Source organism: Elaeis guineensis, chromosome 4 (assembly GCF_000442705.2).
Source record: "Elaeis guineensis isolate ETL-2024a chromosome 4, EG11, whole genome shotgun sequence".
Classification (NCBI taxonomy): Eukaryota; Viridiplantae; Streptophyta; class Magnoliopsida; order Arecales; family Arecaceae; genus Elaeis; species Elaeis guineensis.
This window is the reverse complement of record NC_025996.2, coordinates 4,969,160-4,974,198: the sequence shown is the minus strand read 5'-3', so window position 1 is coordinate 4,974,198 and position 5,039 is coordinate 4,969,160. Positions and strand designations below refer to the sequence as shown.

At 36.1% G+C, this 5,039-nt stretch overlaps 1 pseudogene; it reads left to right on the top strand.

Moving 5' to 3' along the window:
- Positions 1-2,144: 2,144 nt before the first annotated feature.
- LOC140857080 (very-long-chain aldehyde decarbonylase GL1-5-like) lies at positions 2,145-4,853 on the top strand (annotated as a pseudogene).
- Positions 4,854-5,039: the final 186 nt, after the last annotated feature.

Here is a 5,039-nt window from a genome sequence, read left to right as displayed (position 1 = left end):
TGATATTAGACTTGGTTATATCCTACATGTATATAATGAAATTATTACATGAACTTTGATGTGTTATGAAATCCAAACTAAAACCAATTCCATTGACTAAATACTAAATATCTTGATCTACATCGATTCTAATGATTTTTCTAAACACTCATAGTGGCCAAAATGATTCACATCAAATCTGATGATCCTCATAGATTATCAAATTGTGACTGTCACGCTAATCAAAGATGATCATGATTAGAAGACATGTCCTCTCTAAACCAACTCAAGATTGAAGAGGAACCCAATCTATCTTTGTTTACAATGCATGCCATGAAACAATGGTCGCCTTGATTTGCACCATCTTAAGTTGCACTCAAGTGTGGGATATCACAAGACACCTCACCATATCAACTTCCAAGCCGCACATATTAAGAATCTTGGAGACATTGATAAATGATTAATGATTCAGCTAGAAAAGTATCATGCTCAAATATATTTTAAAGCTTAACTTGTATAAAATTCAAGGCTTTCCAAAACAAATCATAGTTTGATTTGGCTCAATAAATGGCTCCATATGATTGTCATATGAACCAAGCCTGAGTAATAGCTTTTGTTAAATTCAGCTCTTACTCAAGGGTTACGCTGCAGCCTCTGGCATGGTGGTCAAGCAGCTTGACTTAGTTTGGCTTGTTTTCGCTTGTGCACTCAATTTTGTTTGTCAAACATTATTTTTATCTCTAGTTATGTCATAATTAATTTATTTATATCATCATTTTTTATCTTGATGCGTGTGGTACATGCGAAATAAAAATGTGATTGAGATTAAGCGAACATGGTATCGGTTGAGATGAGGTGAACAACTATGATTAAATACAGGAGAGGTAGACTCATGCAATGCGTCCGGCATATATATAATTGTCAGTTGAAAGAAAAGGAGAGAGTTGATTTTGCCAATTATTTAGAAATTTCAAATTTTCAAGAGACAAGAATAAAGTTGGTTGGACGTAACCATCATGGAGGCAGAACGCATTTTACTTACCTTTGATAGGTAAGAGTCGGCGAATCATCCTTTCCTTGTAATGCTATCGTACCACGCTTTCAGGCCACAAGCATCAACAGCAATCATATGTCGAGGCTTTTATTGGTGTGGGTGATCCGTCCTGCTATAGCTCCGTGTCCCTTTCATGGGCTGTTTTACTTTTTGCATCGCATTGATGACTTGGAATTTCTCGACTTGTCTAAAGATACACCGAATCCAGCTTGCTCTGATTTATTATTATTATTATTATCATCATTTTTTGCGAAGATTGCTCACGTTGATCACATTAGACTTGGCTATTGTATTTCATAAACATTGGTGTGCCATGAAATCCAAACCCTACGGCAGACCAATTGTATCATTCTAATAATCCATATACTAGAAACAAAACTTATAGAAGTAACGAATAAATAAATACTAAAATAAATATTTTACATTTTTTTAATTTTACTTTTAATAAAAAACATTTAATAAATTATAAATGAATGTTGGAAGAAGGGCTTGAATTTTTGATCCGGTGTTTAGACTTTGAGACAGAAAACTAGCGATGGAAAAAATGTGATTAGGAAATACGGACAGTCAGAAAGTTCTCATGCATGAACGTATCGTTGGATTTCGCATTATATATGGTATAGATATTTTATGCCTCGATAGGTTAAATTGAAGGGGATCGAAGAGTTAATTCGATCTAGTTTACTTGATTAGTATTTTTGTCGGATTCAGACCCACTCAGTATTTTGTTTCATGAATTGTGATGAGCCTCATCCAATCATGACCGTTGCGTTAATGTAGAACGATCATCATTGCAAAACAAGCCCTCCCTAATCCAAGTTGGGAATGTTGAGGAACCCAATCCATCTTTGGCATGAAATAAGTGTCACCTCCTGATTTGCACCATTAAGTTGAACTCAAGCGTCGGATATCACAAGTTACACAGCCGGCACCACGCTCATTCCATGTGCGTATCCCCCGGACCCCAACCCGTTTCAAGCGAGGGGTTAGCGGCTCATGTTTATTGCACTTGCTTTAAATCCCCGCCGCCCCTTCCATCTGTCTATAAAATCCTCACCACCTAGGGTTTAGAAATCTGTGGGTGGGAAGAAAACAAAATAAAAGAAATCCCATGGCTTCGAGACCGGGCATTCTCACTGAATGGCCGTGGCAGGGCCTTGGGAACTTCAAGGTATTCGGCTCTTCTTTTTTTTTTTTTTGCCTTCTCTCTTGATGATTTGACCAGCCAAGACAAATAAAGAAACATGAGAATCAGATTGGAAGCACATTTCGCTCTCGTGTTTACATAGGCACTTTGTTAATTTCTTTTCCTCGTTTTCTCATCAACCAAACGTATAGCATTCGAAAGGAATGATAAGATCAATTAGCTTGTTTCTTCTGCGCATGTTGCTTTTCCACCTCGTACGTGTTTATGTCTTAACAAACAATCATATAATTAAGCTAATTTTAAGAGCTAGGTTGAAAAAGAAAATTTTATGGTCGCCTCTCGAAGTTCTCGGTCTGTGAATGCCAAGACACACATCAAAAGCTGATCAGTTGGTACCTTGCCATGTAGCATGATTAATATTAATAGTAAGACTTGTTATTTTTTTTCTTTTTTTTTTATTGCTTCTTCTCTCTTTCTCTAAAAAATAAATAAATAAACAAAGACACACACATGCACACCAGAGCTATATCTTTCGCATGAAAGTAGGATTCATCTTTCTTTGCGTGAATCCGCCATGCAAAAGATACAACCCTTTCATTAATAAGACCATAGGGTTCACCTTCATGTCAAAGGTACAACCCCGTCCCTACAAGTACACACCATCAGTAGATAATTATACTTACCATGTTAATTATTCTTCTTCACGTGTTTCATTGCTTGTAATTTTGGTTGTGGTTGGTTCATTTCTTGGACAGTATGTGATAATGGCCCCTTGGGTGGTGCATGGCCTGCACATGGTGGCGACCAAGGGTTGGAGGGAGACGGACTTGACCTTTCTTAGCATCTTCGCCTCTTTGCTGCTGAGGATTCTCCACAACCAGGTGTGGATAAGCTTGGCTCGCTTCCAGAATGCCCGGAGCAATCACCGGATTGTCGACAAGAGCATTGAGTTCGAGCAGGTCGACAGGGAGAGAAACTGGTGAGCCCTTAGCCCCCTTGGAACGCATGCGCACGTGAACAGCATAAAACTCTTTACTACCATTCCCATCCCCACGTACACCTAGATCCTATGGTGATGTCTGGTGGCACTCTAGCCTAACATAAAATCCTATAATTTTATTGGTTATATTGCCCCAGCTCGTGAACCCCATGGGATTTTCAACATTGAGATATTTTTTTCTCCCTAGGGATTCAGACTGGCCCATTATAAAGTCACTCCGTAAATATTTATGGATACAAACTTAGCCCAACTAAAATTTTATTAATTATATTAATCCAATCAATGAATTTCATAAAATTTTCAGTCCAATCATCTAAATATACCGAAAGATCTATTCTTTGATGGATAATATTATAAAAAAATTGATTAATTTTTTCATTGACCAACTTACTAATATTGTATACTTCTCTAGGTAGATAAATTATTTTTTCATATAGAGTATTTACTCACGAAATGAGAAGAAAATCTTGCCCACCTAAGAAGTGGATAAGTCATTTTTCCATCAGCCAAAAAATTAAATTTTTTATTTTGTTTATAAAAGATCCCTAACCATATAATATATTAAATATTATTATATATATATTATGTATAATATAATCTAATAAATTACTATATACTATAATAAAATATAATATTTTTAATCATATAATAATATATTATTATACTAATATAATATATTTTATAATAATATATTATGTTATTATAATATTGCATTATTATGATGACATAATATAATATAATTTTATTATAATATAATCTATATCGATATTATATATTAAATTAGATATAGTATAATATAAATTATAATATATTTATTTATATTATATAATAAAGAATACTAAGTAAATTATGGAAAGATCTTAAAAAGTTATCCAAAAAAATGGTAATGCAAAAGAATATGAATAATAGATTCCAAAATCATTTTTCGATACATAAAAGAACATGAGTATATTATTTTTTTGTCTGAATATTGCTTGAAAAATATTTATTCAAAAAATAAAAATTTTAAAAATAAGCTATTACCCTTTAAAGAATGCTTCACTTAACCATGTTAGCTTCCTAAGACGTGAGTGCCAAGGCAAGATGTGCCTATGACGTGTTTTAGGCACAAGGATGACATCCAAGCTTGAGACTTCAAATGCTAACCAGAGCCGAGCACATTGGTGGGCAATACATAGAATGCTATGAACACATTATTGGTAGCAGAAGATGCTAAATCTAAAAGTAATCCATGCCCCACCTACTTAGTTCATGTTTTATGCGCGAACATTCCCATCTTACGTTCCAACATGTGTTATTGACAGGGACGATCAATCCTTTTCAACGGATGGTTGCTCCATTTGGGCCACACTTTCATTCCGGGAGCGAGAAACCTTCCGTTGTGGAGAACGGACGGAGCCGTGATTGCCGCTTTGCTCCACATGGGCCCCGTGGAGTTCCTCTACTACTGGTTCCACAGGGCACTCCACCACCACTTCCTCTACTCTCGCTACCACTCCCACCACCATGCCTCCATCGTCACCGAGCCCATCACATGTAAGTCTATTGAGCATATTCCATATAGCTAGCGTCCTTGAGCAGCACTTGATATTGAGACACCCACTCATCCTCTCACCAACATCTTGATGTTGGGGGCCTACATGACTCGAGTAGGTATCTCATGCCATCATGTGAAGTGAATTGAGGGTTGATCTACATAATTTTGTTAATTTCTTTAGTAATATAGAGGACATTTTTGGTTGGACAAGTGTGTTAATATTTGTGGCCGCACTAGCTTTCAGATTACAAAAAAATCTCGTGCTTCATCCCTCAACAAGGATAACATTACAGGAATGACCCTTTTCCCCTGCCATAGCCCA